The following is a 19,891-nucleotide window of genomic DNA, read 5'->3' as shown; positions in this document are numbered from 1 at the left end:
AAGGCCACATCCTTTGTATGTATATATTTTTAAAAATGCTGATAGTCAGCCATCCAACAGGAATCTCAACACTGTTTCTCTTTGCATGGCCGCTGGCTGGTCTGTTCAGTTTTTTCCCCCAATATTTTCTGGACAGGTGCATCAATAGGAAAGGATTAGTACAGGGCTTCCCAACATGGGGGGTCCACAGACCACTTGCTTAATGGAATTGGTTTCCTGGCATAGAAATGGTTGGGAACCCCTGGTGTAGAAGGATATGGACCAAAAATGGGACTCACTTAGATGTGTATCTTGGTCAGCATGTACTAGATGAGTTGAGGGGAGCGTGTTTGAATGCTAATAACGCTCTGACTCAATGACTGTTCTGTTTCAGGGTTTCTAGCATCTGCAGTATTTTGCTTTCAAAGTGCAACCTACAGAATGAAACTCCCTAGTATAGCAATCTGATAATCACCATATAATCTGCCTTTTATAAGGGATGTTGGCTGAGGAATAGGTACTGGTGAGGGCCCTGGGAATAGCATTGCTGCTTTTCTTTGAAAATGTCTTTGAAATGAGATCTTATAGACAAGTCAGGTAAAAAAAAATTGACTCTGTCTATTGCTACTTCTCCAGAGAGTAATTGGACTGTCAGCATGGTTATTATACTCACGTCTCACAGAGTGGGTCTTTCAAAGTTCAAAGTAAATTTATTATCAAAGTAAATATATGTTAACATATATTACAAGGTAGTAAAGGTGGGGGAAGGAAATGGCTGAGAAACGGAATAAGTGTCTTGCATCAGTTTTCATTGTGGAAGACACAAGCAGTATGTTGGAAGTTTGAGAGGTTCTGGGGGCAGAAGTGAGAGCAGTTCTTATTATTAGTGAGTGGGTGCTCGATAAGCTGAAAGATCTGAAAATAGATACGTCACCTGAACCAGATGGGCTACAAGCCAGGGTTCTGAAGGAGGTAGCTGGGGAGATAGTGGAGGCATTAGTAATGATCTTTCAAGAATTGCTAGATTCCGAACGGGTTCCGGATGACTAGAAAATTGCAAATGTCACTCCACTCTTCAAGAAGGGAAGGAGGCAGAAGCCTAACATCAGTGGTTGGGAAGATGTTGGAGTCGATTATTAAGGTTGAGGTATTGGGGTACTTGGAGGCACATGACAAAATAGGCCAATGTCCACTTGATTTCCTCAAAGGAAAATCTTGCCTGACAAATCTACTGGAATTCTTTGAAGAAATAACAAGCAGGATAGACAAAGGATAATTGGTGGAAGTCATTTACTTGGATTTTGAGATAGCCTTTGAGAAGGTGCCACACATGAGGCTGCTTAACAAGCTATGAGCCCATGGTCTTACAGAAAAGATTCGAGCATGGATAAAGTAGGATTTACACAGATTAGGAGAATGGGAAAAGAAGTGGCAGACAGAATACAGTATTGGGAAGTTTATAGTCATGCACTTTGGTGAAAGGAATAAAAGTGTAGATTCTTTTCTAAACGGGAGGAAAATACAAAAGTCCAAGGTGCAAGGGGACTTGGCAGTCCTCGTGCAGGATTCCCTAAAGGTTCAAAGTTCAAAGTAAATTTTTTTTTGTAATTTATTTTTTATTGAAGTTCATCATCAAAAAATTTATTATCGAAGTACATATATGTCATCACCTACAACGCTGAGATTCATTTTCTTTCAGGCATACTCAATACATCCACAATAGAATAATAATTATTATAGAATCGCTGAAAGACCTCACCAACTTGGGCACTCAACCAGTGTAAACTTCTGGTTTAAGATGGCGCTACTGAACGCATATGACAGCTCACTAGTAGTTCAGAAGGCAAGGAATTGGACTAAAACCATTACTAATAACATTTTTTCTGAAGTAAGTTGTAGTAAATTATCACCACAAACAATGAAGTGGTGAGTGAAGGCCAAGCTAATTTGAGGGATGAACCACATTGCTGCGTTGCCGAAACGACGCGGATGGATTGAGCCATTCAGAGAGGGTAGGTAGAGGCAGAGGAGTTCAGATGCCCATACAACTGGCCCATGTGCAAGGTTGGATCGGTCAGGCACTAAGCCGAATTGGAGAAATCGCAAGTGGCTTTGGGCTGGGCAGTGAAACCTGGGCTTGGAGCGAGTTGCTGGGCAGTTTAGCCTAGGCTTGGAACTTTTTGCTGCAGCGGTGCCTGGGTCCTAGCGTGAGGTACGATGCTCTGTTTGGACAACTTAAACAATATACTGAAAAGATAGAGCCTCGGGATCGGAGGTGAGAGCCGATTTCACTCACTCTCCAGCAATGTTCATTCCTCTCTCTATGCCGCTGAGGCAATGAAGACTGCCCCCAGCTGCTGTGCTCCATACCCACCAATATGATGAACTGATATCGAGGCTTTGGGCCTACTCCGGGCTGCTCTGAGGTTTGGAACTAAGGACTCATTTTGGTTTGGGATGTTGTTGTTCGCTTCTGTTGTTTGCATGATTTGTTTTTTTCTCCTTTCTCTGTGTATTGGGTTTGAGTCTTTATTTTTTTTAATTGGCTTCTTTCAGGTTTTTTGCTTTGTGGTGCCTGTAAACAAACAAATCTCAAGGTTGTATAATTTATACATTCTTTGATAATAAATGTACTTTGAAATCTTTGAAATCTTTCTACTGTTACATACCCTGTGGGTATCTTGTGACTGTCTTATGAGCATGATGTAATGGTCTTGTGGAGGTCACATGATGTAATTTTCCCGCCAGTGTGAGGTCACATGATGATCTGTTCTCAACAGGTATAAAGGAGACCCCTGGTGTGACGCAGTTAGTTTTCAGTTGAGTTGTTGTTTGCTTCGTTAGTTACTCCTTTATGCTGAATATTTGTTTCATGACGCAGTTTTGTTTTAAAACGGAGTTTTACTTTCTATTGTAAGGTAAAATCGTTGTGCCAGTAGTTTCACCAATCACTGCCAGCTTTGTTGGTGTATCTTTGATTTACCTTTACAGTAGTATTGGAGAGTGAAGACCTTATTAAAGGACAGGAACTTGAAGGATTGGAATAAAGTTGGAGTCGTTCGGCAGGTTAATGAAGGATCGACCTTATTGAGGATTCGTTCAGAATATGGTGACCTGTATCTGAGGTAACTCCTGCAGGAGCAGGGAAGTCTGAGCAGTTTTCACTCACCAGGAAGAGGTCAGTTCCTTTAAGCAGTTTTATTTCCTTCGTCATTAATCCTTTGGAGAATCAGCAGTAACGTCACATCTTCGAAGAAATCCGTTTCCAGAGAAGTCCTTCCTTATTGACTGTGTAAATCACTTGAACTTTCGAATTTACCATTTTAAGACTGTGTTCGAATTTACCACTTTAAGAACTCTTTTTGAATTTACCCTTTTAAGAACTGTTCCAGAGTTGCCATATAGAAGTTAACTTCTGGTTAAGTTAGTCGTTTGAATACTTTTTGCTATTGTTGAGCAGAGTTTAATAAACGTTTGTTTGTTTTTTATAAAACCTGCCTCAATTCATAATTCATTGTTGCCGATCACGTGACACTACAAAAGACAACAAACTGTGCAAATATATGAAGAAAGAAATAATAATAAATAAATAAGCAATAAACATTAACAACATGAGATGAAGAGACCTTGACAGTGAGTCCATTGGTTGTGGAAACATCTCCATGTTGGAGCAAATGAAGTTGAATGAAGTTATCCTCGTTGCTTCAAGAACCTGATAGCAAAGGGATAATAACTGTTCCTGAACCTGGTGGTCTGAACCCTGAGGCTCCTGTACCTTCTTTCTGATGGCAGCGGTGAGAAGAGAGCAGACCTGGGTGGTGATGGATGCTGCTTTCCTGCGTCAATGCTTTATGTAGATGTGCTCAATGGTGGGGAGGGCTTTATCCATGATGGACTGGGCAATATCCAATACTTTTTGTAGGATTTTCAATTCAAGGGCTGTGATGCATCCAGTCAATATACTCTCCACTACACATCAATGTAAGTTTGTCAAAGTTCTAGATGTCATGCTGAACTTACAATTTGAGTTGGTGGTGAGGAGGGCAAATGCAATGTTAGCATTCACTTTGAGAGGACTAGAATATAAAAGCAAGGCTATAATGCTGAGGCTTTATAAGGCACTGCTCAATCCTCACTTGGAGTATTGTGAACAGTTTTGGGTCCCTTATCTAAAAAAGGATGTGTTGACATTGAGAGGGTTCAGAAGAGGTTCACGAGAATGATTCTAGGAATGAGGCGGTTATCGTATGAGTATTGGATGGCTCTGGACCTGTACTTGCTGGAATTTAGAAGAATGATGGGGGATCTCATTGAAACCTATCAAATTTTGAAGGCCTAGATAGAGTGGATGTGGAGAGGATGCTTCCTGTAGTGGGGGAGTATAGGACCAGAGGGCACAGCCTCAGAATAGAGGGATGTTAATTTAAAATGGAGATGAGAAACAATTTCTTTAGCCATAGAGAGGTGAATCTGTGGAATTCATTGCCACAGGCGGCTGTGGAGGCCAGGTAATTTGTGTCCTTAAGGTGGAGGTTGTTAGTTTCTTGATTAGTCAGAGTGTGAAAGGTTAGGTAGATAGATAGATAGACATACTTTATTAATCCCGAGGGAAATTTGGTTTTGTTACAGCCGCACCAACCAAGAATAGAGCGTAAATATAGCAATACAAAAAACCCCAACAATCAAACACCAAAATGCAAACTATGCCAGATGGAAAATAAGTCCAGGACCAGTCTATTGGCTCAGGGTGTCTGACCCTCCACGGGAGGAGCTGAACGTTTGATGGCCACAGGCAGGAACGACCTCTCGTGCCGCCAAGTGTTGTATCACGGTGGAATGTGGCTGAAGTCCAACAGTAAAAAGTTCAATATCCAGTCTGCAAACACGTTCCTCGATCGTAATATACCCCGGATTGCACCATCTGTTGTTTGCCAGTACAGTAAGCACCGAACTCCTTTACGCTTACCGCTCTCAGTGCACTTCCGGTCAGTGGGAAACAGGAGGAAAGAAGGAGAATGGCATTGAGAGTGAATTGGATCGGCCCTGATGAAATGGCAGAGCAGACTTGATGGGCTGAATGGCCTAATTTTGCCCCCATGTGTAAGTAAAAATTAATACTGACAGCATGAGTTGTAAAGAGTCCTCCTTGAAAGTGATTCTGTAGGTCATACTAACTGTTCAGAGCAAAGGAGTTTGAAGTTATCCACACTGATTCAGGAGCATGGTCGCTAAAGGATAATTACTGCTTCTAAACGTAGTAGTGTGAGACATAAGGCTTGCACCCTGAACGATGGTAGTAGCAAAAAGAGAGCATGACCTTTCTGGATGGTAGAGGTTGTTATGTTTCGTAACTCCAGAAACTAACTGAATGAAAAACACAGGAGCCAGGACACGTGTCTACATACTGTAGTTGTTCCTTAGTGAGGCGCTCACATAGGACTTCGTGACATAATGACATAAGCCATTCATGTGCTTCTTACATATAAACCGTAATGAAATAGGTAAACAAACAAAGGATGCTTAATCAAGCAATGTATTTACAATATTAATCAAATATTACTGAAATATTAAATACACTTCAGGTGTCTTTGATGATGGATGTTACTTCCTTGTGGCAGCGTTCTATCTGAATGTACTCAATAGTGGGGAGGACTTCGCCTCTGATGGTCTTGGCCATATGCACCACTTTGTGTAGCCTGGACATTGGTGTTTCCAAACCAGGCTGTTAAGCAACCAGTTGGGAAACTCTCCACTGTGCATCCATGGGAGTTTGCCAAACTTCATAGAATTTTTTGAGGATGTAACTAGTAGAGTGGATAGGGGAGAACCAGTGGATGTGGTATATTTGGATTTTCAAAAGGCTTTTGACAAGGTCCCACACAGGAGATTAGTGTGCAAACTTAAAGCACATGGTATTGGGGGTAAGGTATTGATGTGGATAGAGAATTGGTTGGCAGACAGGAAGCAAAGAGTGGGAATAAACGGGACCTTTTCAGAATGGCAGGCAGTGACTAGTGGGGTACCGCAAGGCTCAGTGCTGGGACCCCAGTTGTTTACAATATAAATGACTTAGACGAGGGAATTAAATGCAGCATCTCCAAGTTTGCGGATGACATGAAGCTGGGCGGCAGTGTTAGCTGTGAGGAGGATGCTAAGAGGTGACTCGGATAGGTTAGGTGAGTGGACAAATTCATGGCAGATGCAATTTAATGTGGATAAATGTGCGGTTATCCACTTTGGTGGCAAGAACAAGAAAACAGATTATTATCTGAATGGTGGCCGATTAGGAAAAGGGGAGGTGCAACGAGACCTGGGTGTCATTATACACCAGTCATTGAAAGTGGGTATGCAGGTACAGCAGGTGGTGAAAAAGGCGAATAGTATGTTGGCATTCATAGCAAGAAGATTCGAGTGCAGGAGCAGGGAGGTACTACTGCAGTTGTACAAGACCTTGGTGAGACCACACCTGGAGCATTGTGTGCAGTTTTGGTCCCCTAATCTGAGGAAAGACATTCTTGCCATAGAGGGAGTACAAAGAAGGTTCATCAGATTGATTCCTGGGATGGCAGGGCTTTCATATGATGAAAGACTGGATCGACTAGGCTTATACTCTCTGGAATTTAGAAGATTGAGGGGGAATCTGATTGAAACGTATAAAATTCTAAAGGGATTGGACAGGCTAGATGCAGGAAGATTGTTCCCAATGTTGGGGAAGTCCAGAACGAGGGGTCACAGTCTGAGGATAAAGGGGAAGCCTTTTAGGACCGAGATGAGGAAAAACTTCTTCACACAGAGAGTGGTGAATCTGTGGAATTCTCTGTCACAGGAAACAGTTGAGGCCAGTCCATTGGCTATATTTAAGAGGGAGTTAGATATGGCCCTTGTGGCTAAGGGGATCAGGGGATATGGAGAGAAGGCAGCTACAGGGTTCTGAGTTGGATGATCAGCCATGATCATACTGAATGGCGGTGCAGGCTCAAAGGGCCGAATGGCCTACTCCTGCACCTATTTTGTATGTTTCTATGTTTGAATAGATGCATAGTGGAATGATACTTCCACTGAGGCAGGGGGTCAAGTGAGTCAATAAGTTAAGGAATAGGGTGTACCTGAGAACTCGAACAAGTGACAAGATTTAATTACAGTGCTTGAGAGTTTTAACAACCTTACAGAATACACAGCAGGGGAGAGCAGAAATATCTGCAGTGGACAAGTCTTTTGCTCTTTTTGATTTAGTCCTTCCCCGTTGAGAGAGAAAGAACAAATGCCTGTTGCTTTCCTATCCTGGCAGATTGCAGCAGTTTCCCATGCCAAATGCATTCAGCCATTATGAGCCATTTGATCTTGCAGACGTCCTGTAACTCACAGATTATCAGCAAGTCCAATACTTCCCATCATCTCCAAGCAAAAGATTTTAGAATCTAATGTATATCTCCCCTTTAATACCACGAAGAAAGAAATATTTCTTTTCAAAAGAATTTCACTGATATGACTCCCAAGGCAAATTGTCTTCAAGAATACATCCTATGTAAGGAGTGTTGGCCATTCTGTTTTTCTGCTTCGTCTCATTGCATCATCAGCTGAATGTTGACTCCATTCTCTTCTCTCCACAGATATTCCCTTTATTTCATATTGGTCAGACTAACCAGGAGACCAACCCATTTCCTTTTTCGACTAGATTCATGGGGTGGTGCAATAGAATAGTGGTGATTGTGATGCTATTTCCGTGGCAATGACTCTGGTGCAATTCCTACCGCTGTGTTTAAGGAGTTTGTACATTTTCCTTGTGACCACATGGGTGCTCTGGTTTCCTCACACATTTCAAAGATATAGAGATTATAGCAAACTACAATTAAAGGAATTTCCTGATGTGACCCGAGAAAACTATCTCTCAAAAGGAAAACAAGTTCACAGTGGAAAAAAAAACAAATCCCCTTGAACACAAGCAAGAGAAAATCTGCAGATGCTGGAAATCCAAGCAGCGCACACAAAATGGAGGAAGTCAGCAGGCCATCTATGGAAAGGAGTCCAGCCGATGTTTCGGGTCGAGACGCTTCAGCAGGGCTGGAGATAAAAAGATGAAGAGTAGAGTTAAAAGGTGGTGGGGTGGGGAGGAGAGGGAGAAAAACAAAGTGATAGGAAAAACCTGGAGGGGGACGGGTGAAGTAAAATGCTGGGAAGTTGATTGGTGAAAAAAGATAGAGGGCTGGAGAAGCAGGGATCTAATAGGAGAGGACAGAGGCCTTTAAACACACATATATTCCAAAGAAATCTTTGATTTCTGATTAAATGGCTTCAAACTATTTTCTTGGGCTCAGGCAGTTATTCCAAGTTGCACCAACCTTATATAAAATAAGGTAAATTATTGTGCTTTGACAAGTTTGTGATATATAAGGTCTTGGTATTCATTTTGGTCAGGGTAAACTGAATAGATGAAAACAACATTTGGAAAATCAAACTTAGGTGGGATGGGAGCAAGGTTTAAAATATAGGTGGTATATATTCATCTTCATCACACTGGGGACATTTACTCAAGTCATTATAATATTCTCTGTATTAGATTTAATCAACAAAAACCAAAGCAAGACTTGATTTCATGTCTTCCTCATTCATCACTCCATAGGAAAAACAACCTTTTGCTTGGAGTGAGAATAGCTGTGGTTAAGTAGAGTCCTTGAAATTTAGCACAGCAAGGGGCAAAGCAGGAACGACCATTATAGTTATGGTTACAACTGGGGAGTAAGGTACAAATCAGCCTTAATCATGCTGGTGCAGTTCAAATGAGAAGGCAGAAGGACTGAGAGAGAATGCAGATTAAGGTATTAGGACTGGAGATGAATGTGAAACAAGGCAATGAATACAAATGTGGATTAAGGCAGTGAAATTGAGTATAAATGAAGAGTAAAATAGAGGGTCTGAGTATGAATGGGGATTAAGGCAATGAGATTATGTATACAGTGAAGTGGTGGGATTGAACCTGAATTAAGATAAATGAAGGTTAGAACAATGGGTTTCAATATAAATTAGGTTAAAATGGCAGCACTGAGTACAAATGATGATTTAACGATTAAGGAAGAAGAATTGAGGGTTCTGTTACCTACTGATAAATTAGAATGCATACCATTGTCCCTGTAGACAATTGTTCTGAAATTTTGAAAAACCATTGGAGTTTCTTGCCTGCAGAGAAGGAACTGATCTATAACAAAGTTACAGTGAAGGAGCTAATCTGTAACAGGCCTACAGTGTATCAGTTGATCTACAACAGATATGCAGCGAGGAATCTGACCAATAGCAGATCTATAGTAAGGGACCTGATCCTTAGCAGATGTAGGTTTCAAAAGGTACATTTAATGTCAGAGAAATATATACAATATACATCCTGAAATTCTTTTTCTTCACAGACATCCATGAAAACAGAGAACTGCCCCAAAGAATGAATGACAGATAAAACATTAGAACCCCAAAGCCCCCACCCCCCAGCTCCCCCTCCCACACACAAACAGCAGCAAGGCAACAACCCCACTCTCAGCCCCACCAGCAAAAAAAGCATCAGCACCCTCCACCAAGCACTCAAGTGTGCAGCAAAGCATCAATAAAGACACAAACTTGTAGTACCCCAAAAACTACTTATTCATCCAGTAATTCGACATACCACAGGCTCTGTCTCTCCCTAATAAGGGAAAAAGAGGTGTCCCCGTTTCACAGCGAGAGGGGAGACATAACAAACAACTCGCTGATTTACCATGTTAAGAGTCTTTTTCCAAGCTCTGCACCAAAAAGGGCACAGCTCTCTGGACACACAACCCCTGGCAGCAAACCTGCTGCTCCCGATGTTCCGTGTTCTCCCGTGACACTTCAGTCAGGGGCGCCGGCCTCGAATCAGCCCACAACTCTGGAGCCACGAAAACCCGGAACCCTGAAGGCACCTTCATCTTCCAAGCCGCATCCTTGGAATATCAAAAAACGGCTGGTTGTGAGGCCCTGAGATTGGGTCCCATTTCCGGTAAGAGTCTAAGTCAGAGTGTCTTCGAAAGAACCCCCCCACACCCTGAGAAGGGAAAAAAGGAGATATCAAAGATAGAAATAGATCTGTTTCTGAAAATGCAAGTGAAGGAATCGCCGTTTAGCGCCATCTTGACTTCGCACTGCCAGTGAGGGAGCTGATCTATAACAGATCTACAGATGGGCTGATCTAGGCTGATCTATAATGAGGGAGCTGACCTACAGTGAGATAGCTGATCTATAGCTGGTAGACTCTACTATGAAGAAGCTAAGCTACAGCAGATCTACTGTAAGAGAGTTGATCTATAGCAGATTCACAGTGAAGGGGCGAATCTATAGTGGATCTACAGTGGGGAAGCTGATCTATAGCAGATCTAAAGTGAAGGGGAACAACACACATCAAAGTTGCTGGTGAACGCAGCAGGCCAGGCAGCATCTCTAGGAAGAGGTACAGTCGACGTTTCGGGCTGAGACCCTCTTTATTGCTAACATGGACACCCCGCTCTGGTCTTCTGCCTGCTCTGGATCTCTTTATTGCTAACTGCCTACACGAAAGTGAAGGGGCTAATCTATAGCAGATCCACAGCAAGGTTGCTGATCTATAGCAGATCTATAGTGAGGGAGATGATCTATAACCGATCTACAATTAGGGAGCTGATCTATTGCAGAACTATAGTGAGGGAATTGGTGTTCAGCATATCTACAGTAAGGGAATTGGTCTTTTGCAGATCTAGAGTGAGGGAGCTGATCGATAGCAGATCTATAGTGTGGAAGCTGATCTACAGCAGATCTAAGGTGAAGTGGCTGATCTATAGCAGACCTACGGTGAGGGAGCTGATCGATAGCAGATCTACTGCAAGGGAGCTGATCGATAGCAGATCTACTGCAAGGTTGATGATCTATAGCAGATCTACTGTGATGGAGCTGATTTATAGCTGATCTACAGTGAGGGATGTGATCTATAGCAGATCAGGGCTGGAGCTGATCTTTAGCAGATCTACAGAGGAAGATCTGACTATAGCTGATCAACAATGAGGGAGCTAATCCAAAGCTGATCTACAGTGAAGAACAGATCTATATCAGATCTACATTGGGGATCTTGGAATATAACAGATCTGCAAGGGAGCTGATCTTCAGCAGATCTACAGAGAAGGACCCGTTCTATAGCAGATCTACAGTGAGGGAGCTGGTCTATAGCAGATCTACTGTGAGGGAGCTGATCAATAGCTGATCTTCAGTGAAGGAGCTGATCTATAGTAGATCTACAGCCAAGCTGCTGATCTATAGCCAATCTACAGTGAGGGAGCTGATCTATAGCAGATCTACAGCAAGGTTCCTGATCTACAGTGAGGGAGCTGATCTGTAGCAGATCTACAGTGAGGGAGCTGATCTATAGCAGATCTACAGTGAGGGAACTGATCTATAGCTGATTGACTGTGAAGGAGCTGATCTATAGCAGATCTACAGTGTGGAATGTGACCTATAGCTGATCTACTATGAAGAAGCTTATCTATAGCAGATCTATAGTGAAGGAGCCAGTCTATAGAAGATCTATGGCGAGGGAGCTGACATAGCAGATATAAAGTGAAGAGGAGGATCTACAGCAGATCTATAGCAACGTTGGTAATCTATAGAAGATCTACTGTGAAGGAACTGATCTATAGCAGATCAAAAATGAAGGGGAAGATCTATAGAAGGTCTACTGTGAGGTTGCTGATCTACAGTGAGGGATCTGATCTATAGCAGATCTACAGTGAAGGAGCTGATCTTTTGAGGATCTACAGTGAGATAATTGGACCAGCAGATCTACAGTGAGGGAGCTGATCCAGAGCAGATCTATTGGGAGGAATCTGACCCTTAGCAGATTTACAGTGAGGAAGCTGATCTATTCCCAATCTATGATGAGGGAGCTGACCTATAGTGGATTGACAGTGGGGAAGCTGATCTATAGCAGACCTACAGTGAAGGAGCTCATGTATGGCAAATGTACAGTAAGGGAGCTGATCTATAGCAGAACTATACTGAGGGAGTTCATGTTGAGCAGATCTACTGAGAGGAAGCTGATCCAGAGTGAGGGGGTTGGAATGCAGATCTAGAGTGAGGGAGCTGATCTCTAGGAAGGTTCCTGATCCTTAGCAGATATTTTGGGAGTGAGTTGATCTTTAGCAAATCTACAGTAAGGGACCTGATCTATACCAGATCTACAGTGAGGGAGCTGATCTATAGGTGATCTACAGTTAGATAGCTGATCCATAGCAGATCTGCATTGAAGGGGTGGATCTATAGCTAATCTACAATGAGGTTGCAGCTCTACATCTGATCTACAGTGAAGAAGCTGATCTTTGGCCGATCTACAGTGAGGGAGCTGATCGATAGCTGATCTCCAATGAGGGAGCTGATCTTTAGCTGATTACCAATGACAGAGCTGATCTATAGCTGATCCACAGTGAGGGAGCTGAGCTATAGCAGATCTGTTGTGAGGGAGCTAATCTATTGCAGATGTACATTGATGAAGCTTATCTATAACTGATCTTTTGTGAGGGTGTTGAGCTATAGCAGTTCTACTGTAATGGAGCTAATCTATATCAGATCTACAGTGAAGGAGATGATCTATAACAGATTGACAGTGAGGTAGTTGGACTTTAACAGATCTACAGCGAGGGATCTCATCTGTAGCTGATCTACAATGAACAATGTGATAAATAGCAGATTGACAGGGGAGCTGATCTGTAGCAGATCTACAGTAGAGGAGCTGATGTGTATCAGATTACAGTGAGGGAACTGATCTGTAGCTGATCTATTGCAGAACCATAGTGAGGTAGTTGGTATTGAGCAGATCTGCAGTGAGGGAGTTGCTTGTTTGCAGATCTACAGTGAGGGAGCTGATCTTTAGCTGATCTACAGTCAGGGAGCTGATCTGTAGCCGATCTGCAGTGAGGAAGCTGAGGTACAGCAGATCTACAATAAAGAGCTGGTCTGTATCAGATCTGCAGGAAGGGGTTTGATGCATAACAGATCTACCATGAGGAAGCAGATCTATAGCAGATCTGCAGGAAAGAGCTGATCCACAGTGAAGGGGCTGATCTATAGCAGATCTACAGTGAAGGGGCTGATCTATAGCAGATCTACCATGATGGATCTGATCTGTAGAGAATGTACAGTGAGATAGTTGGATTTTAGCAGATCTACAGTGATGGAGCTGATCTATAGCAGGTCTACAGTGAGCGAGCCAAGCTATAGGAGATCTACAGTAAAGGGTTGGTCTATATCAGATATAGAGAAAGGGTGTTGATGTTTAACAGATCGACAAGTGAGAGAGCTGATCTATAGATTACCTACACAGTGGAAGCTGGTCTATAGCAGATCTACAGTGAAGGAGCTGATCTATAGCAGTTTTTCTGTGGAGGGAGCTAATCTGTTGCAGGTCTACAGTGAGGGATTTGATCTGTTGCAGATCTACAATGAGGGATGTGATTTATAAGAGATCTAAAGTGGAGCAGATCTATAGCAGATCTTCTGTTGAGGGAGCTAATTAGTTGCAGATCTACAGCAAGGGATGTGATCTATAGTAGATTTACAATTTTGGAGCTGATCTATAGCAGATGCAATGAAAAAGAACAATAGATGTAAATCTTTCACACTCACCCAACTTTCTGATCTCAAACCCAACACCTCCACTTCTACACCAGATACCCAATTCAGATTTAGGTGAAGCTCCAATCTAAACACCAACACCTGATCTAATCCTAGTTTGCAATCTACCTTTTTCCATTGTAAAATATGCAGTAAAATAGTGGAACATGGAAGACATAATTCTGATCTCTGAGATTTAGATATCATTGCAGAGTTATTATGACATTTTAGGGAGCATTAACTGAGATGGATCCAATCTTCAGGAAATATAACCTGTACGCAATTTAACTTCAAACTGATAGTTGTGGCTAATGATGCCAATCATTGGATATGGGATATTCTGATTCTTTCCCATTAAAACTACAAAGAGGAAGGTATTTGAAGAAGCAACACACACAAAATGCTGGCAGAACTCAGCAAGCCAGTCAGCATCTATGGAAAAGAGTACAGTTGACATTTCGAACTGAGGCCCTGCCTGGCCTGATCAAGGGTCTTGGCTTGAAACGTTGACTGTACTCTTTTCCATTGATGCTGCCTGGCCTGCTGAGTTCCTCCAGAATTATAAGCATGTTGCTTGAATTTCCAGCATCTGCCGATTTCTCTTGTTTAAGAGAAATGCTACTGCTCAATTGTTAAATTATTAAATATAGTGAAAGGCACATTGTTAAAGATGTATCCCTGCCACTTCAGGCATGGTTCAGATCTGAACTTAACATTCTGGTTAGTTGTATGGCTTCATGGAGTCATACCTCAATACTGTAACAAAAGAGGTATGTTTTGAGTGTCTGGAGTTTAAACGCAGAGACTTTTGGAACAGACTCCAGCGTGGAACATTCAGAAGAGTTCTGCTGGTTGGTATATGCCACAATTGTAAATTAGTAATTCTGTAATTTACCTAAATACCTTCAAAAATTTAAAGTTAAGAAAGTGATTATAGCAATTGAAACTGTAGTTCATTGTTTATTGCTATTTTAGTGTTGAAGAATTATAAAATATCAACACAAAATGCTGGAGAACCTCTGCAACTCAGGCAACAACTATGGAGGAGAATAAACAGTTGATATTTCAGGCCAAGATCCTTTATTAGGACTTATCAAGAGAGCAAAAAAGGAGTAGTGAGGTAGTTTTCAGAAATCTGATGATGGTGGGGAAGAAGCTGTTGCTAAAGCATTGAGTGTGCAGCTTCAGGTTCGTTTACCTTCTCCCTGATATTATTAACGAGAAGAGAGCATATCCTGATGATGAAGGTCCTTAATGATGGATGCTGCCTTCTTGAGGTACTGTCTCTTGAAGATGTCCTTGATGGTGAGGAGATTTATGTCCGTGATGGAGATGGATGAGTCTAAAACCCTCTACAGCCTCTTTTGTTTCTGTGCATTGGAGCCTCAATACCAGGCTGCAATGCAATCAGTCAGAATGCTTTCCGTGGTTGACACAACTTCGTGTGCCAAAGGGCCTGTGCTATGCTGCAGTTTCTATAATTCGTGCTTTGTATATCTGATGCTAAGTGTCTGTGACGTTGTGACAAGTAAGGTTCAGAAGTTGAAAGTTTAAAGTGAGTTTATTATCAAAGTACATACTATATATGTCACCAGATACTACCCTGAGATTCATTTTCTTGTGGGCATTCACAGTAAGTACAAAGAAGTGCAATAGAAACCACGAAAAACTACACACAAACAAAGGCTGACAAGCAACCAATGTGCAAAAGAAGAGAAACTGTGCAAATACAATAACTAAATAATACTGAGAACATGAGTGTTTTAGGGTCCTTGAAAGTGAGTCCATAGGTTGTGGTTTCAGTTCAGTGTTGAGGTGCGTGAAGTTACCCATGCTGGTTCGGGAGCCTGATGGCTGAAGGGTAATAACTGTTCCTGAACTTGCTGATGTGGGACCTGTTGCCTGAACCTCCACCCCAATGGCAGCAGCAAGAAGGTAGCACGGCCTGGATGGTAGGAGGTCTTTAATGATGAATTCTACTTTCTTGTGGCAGCATTCCTTGTAGATGTGATTAATGTGGGGAGGGTTTTTCCTGTAATGGACTGGGTTTTGCATTGGGCATGCGCATACATGTACTTGTGCATATGACAAGAAACGTTGACATTCAAGTTTGACTCAAGTTAACAGAACAATATGATGACAGTGTTAAACAAAGGGACTAGGAGGAGACATCTGGCTGACCTTTTCTTCCCCTCTTATTATTTTTATTTTACTTCATTGAGCTAGAGTGTGGAATCGGCCCTTCTGGCCCTTCGTGCCCTGCCGTACTGCAATCCCCTGATTAAATCCTAGCCTAATCACAGAAAAATCTACAATGTCCAATTAGCCTACCCAACTGGTAGGTCTTTGGATTGTGGGAGGAAACCAGAGCACCCAGAGGAAACCCACATGGTCTCTGGGAGAACGTACAAACTCCTTCCAGGCAGCAACGGGAACTGAACCTGGGTCGCCTATACCAGCGGTCCCCAACCACCGGGCCGCGGACCAGTACTGGGCCGCAAAGTATGTGCTACCGGTCCGTGAGGAAACGATAGGAGTCAGCTGCACCTCTCCTCTTTCCCTGTCACGCACTGTTGAACTTGAACATAGGGTTGCCAACTGTCCCGTATTTGCCGGGACATCCCGTATATTGGGCTAAATTTTTGTTTATCCCATAGGGGACCGCACTTGTCCCGTATTTCCCCTGCTAAGGTAGAGCGTTCCTATGAAACCTTTCGTGCTTAAATGGCGTGAAGCGAAGAAGCAATTACCATTAATTTATATGGGAAAAAATTTTGAGCATTCCCAGACCCAAAAAAATAACCTACCAAATCATACCAAATAACACTTAACACTGAAAATAAATAACACTAACATATAGTAAAAGCAGGAATTATATGATAAATACACAGCCTATATAAAGTAGAAATAATTTATGTACAGTGCCGTCGGGAAGATGAAGGCAAAACCGATTTGTCGGGGGAAAAAATTCGACACGTACGCGCATGCGCACATAGATGCCTGCACAAGGCTTCATGGTCATGGTAGTCTTTCTTGGGGTAAGGTGTCCCAGGATTTGACTGCTACTTTTGTCCCTTATTTGGGAGTGAGAAAGTTGGCAACCCTAACCGTAAAAGGCATGTTGAGGTGAGTTTAACCCTACTTCAACACCGCCCCCTCACCCCCGGTCGGCCGGTCCGCAAGAATATTGTCAATATTAAACCGGTTCGCGGTGCAAAGTAGGTTGGGGACCCCTGGCCTATACTGTAAAGCGTTGTGTTAACCACTACGCTACTGAGCTGCCCCAAATTTAATCGTGAGATTTTACATGGCTTAATATCAAATTTTGTCTGATAACACTCCTATGCTAAAACTGCTATATAAAGGTAAGTTGCTGTTCCCTTTATTGCTGTTGTTATAACTTGCACTAGCTTCGTGATGTTTAAATTTCAGTCAGTCGCCAGTAAATGAAACATAGAACAGCTAAGACCAGCTGCTGGGACCATCTATTTTTAGTGGCTCTTCTATCGCTGCCGATCTCACTGCGTCTTAGAGAACTTACAGTATTTAATGTATAGATGCATTCGGGGGAAATTAGATCAATCCATGAGAGAGAGATTAACAGCAAGAAAAGATGACAGGGTTAAAAGAAAAAGGCCAGGAGGAGGCTGCTGGCAAGCTTCAACACAGAAAAGAACCTGTTGAATTTAACGGTTTGCTCTTGTGCTGTTCAATGCCCCTCAGGGCTGCTCTACCATTTAATTAGATCTTAGCTGATTTGAACTACAACTCAATGTTTTTAACCAATAACAGCATACAACTTCAAGGCTACTTTAATGCAACAAATGTCCCAGGGTGCTTTATAGGTGCATTATCAAAAAAATTTTTGCACCAATTTACAAAGTGCTTGCAAAGAACCATGAGATCACATGACTGATTCCTGGTCAAAGGAATATGTTTAACTGTAGAAGGAGCATTTGAAATTTAAGAAGGCTTGGGGATAGAATTGCTGAATTTTAGTGCTGAGTACAACCACTAGTGGAGTCTTTAATGTCAAAGCTGACCAAGGGGCCAGAATCAGATGGATACAGATATCTCCAAATATCTTTGAGAGCTGCAGGGCTGGATTTGAGAGTTGAAGAGAGGGGAGAAGTTAGAAGTGAGGTTTGCTGGATGCGTAGAGTGTGGACGATTCTGTAGTTCACATTATGACGTGTTTGTGGTTCGTGGTTGCTCCTTTTTTTTGTTGCTACTTTGGGCAATTTTGATCGAAGTGGCCTGCAGATGGCGAGTGACACAGTGCTAGATTGAACAAAACTGAGCTGAACCAAATATGCTTAGACAATTACATTTTTTTGTTTTATATCCTGTGTTTTTCATTTTTGCTCTTTTTTGCCGCCCAGGTGATTTGTTTTTTCTGTTGGGGGGGTTGTTGAGGTTTTTCTTTGAGCAGTTTGCAGGGTTTTCTTTGTCTTGTGGCTGTCTGTGAGGAAGATGAATCTCAGGGTTGTATACTGCATACATATTTTGAGAATAAATGTACTTTGAACCCTGAAATTTGACAGGACAGGCACTAGCAGCAGGTAAAATCAAGATTGTGGCTTAAACGGAAGCCAAGGTACCCTCAGTGGCCACTTTATTAGGTACCTCCTGTACCTCCATTGAGTGAATGCTCATGGTCTTCTGTTGTAGCCCATCCACAGCAGCTGTGCATTTAGGGATGCTCTTCTGCACACCACTGTTGTAACACATGTGAAATCCCCTGTTTTCTTTGATTGCGTAAATCTAAGGAAAACACTCCCTGGTCCCACCAAACATGTGAGACTGAGTCGTCTCTCCCAGCCCAAAACCCGGTTTGTGTGGATGCTGAATAATTTGTTACTCTGTTACAAATTAGTGCTACAAAATAACAGACAATACACTGCATACAATTAAAGGAATTACATTTATGAATCTAAATAAAAGGGTTAGTAAAGAAAGCAAAAAGAAAAGGGCCCATTTTAATTTAACAGTCAAATGTACGCAAGTTGGAGCACATCGTGAACTTCTCTGTCACTCACGCACTGGACCCTTGGACAGTGTGAAAGCATGCACCATCTTCCGTGTGCCACTCACAATCCATCTCGAACAAACAGGTCTCCCACTGGGTCGTATCCTATGACCGGTTCTGCCCAACGTCTTCTCTCTTCATCTCCTGCCGAACCAAAGAAAAAACCCCAAGACCAACATTAGTGTCGCTCACCAAGAAAACCCCCCTATTTGGATGGCACACACTCCACATCATCCCTTGTTGTCAACAATAACCCAAACAGGCTGACAGCAGAACAGACTGCTCTTACAGAAATGCTAAATGAAATACATGCAGCATAACAGTAAAAATATGAACCAGGGCATTACACTTTCCCTCCATCAAAATAGTCATGTCTTCATGACTTGTAAATAATTTGTCATCTTATTATTAATAACACCGCTTTCAGAGGAATTTTGCGATGTCAGAACCTCCCATCCATTTGTAAATGGTAGTGACATATCTCACTAGGGGAATAGTCTTAACACTCTGTTCCCCCGGTACGACTTAGGGCAGCCTAAATGGGGGGTCTCCTGACTCTTTGAGATCTTCTTACCCCATCATCTATGCCTTCAGTTTCGGGCACTCCTTGGGATACTCCTAGTCTACATGGCGAGGCCTCCTACTGTCTATTACTCGTGTCTTCTGGCAAATCAGGTCTCTCTGCCACCTGGCTGAACTGAGCTTCATTCCCAGTTACGTCAGAGCCTAGCTCCACCCTCATGGTCCAGCTGCATGCCTGCCTGTCAGCATGAGAAGGGTGGGGAATCTCGTCCTCATGTAGAGGGGATTTAGCGAAAGGCAGCATATATCACACCCCCATTTCCTCATCCTCCAAGTCCGTATCCCATTCAGGGGCGGGGACCAGGCTAATCTTTCCTGCTGCTGGTCCTTCAGTCTCCCCAAGTCGCTGCAGAGTCCTTTTACTAGGTGTAGGGTCCAGGTCAGGCTCTGGATCAACACGTACCTTTTGTCCCAGAGGCAGAAGGTGGTTCCAATGGAGAATCTTGCAGGCCCTTTACCATCCTCTGGTTTCACTCGGAAAACTGGTACGTTTGGCATCTGACTCTCCACCACATAGGGCGAGGCCACCCAGTGGTCAGCCAACTTAAGCTTCCCAGGTAGCCCCAAATTCCTTATGAGGACTTGATCTCCAGGCACATGTTGGGAGAACCTAACCTTTCTATCATAATCTCCTCTTATTTCCTTGATTCTGCTTGGCAGCCGCGACCT

Source organism: Mobula birostris, chromosome 14 (genome assembly GCF_030028105.1).
Source record: "Mobula birostris isolate sMobBir1 chromosome 14, sMobBir1.hap1, whole genome shotgun sequence".
Lineage (NCBI taxonomy): Eukaryota > Metazoa > Chordata > Chondrichthyes > Myliobatiformes > Myliobatidae > Mobula > Mobula birostris.
This window is presented reverse-complemented; position numbering follows the sequence as displayed.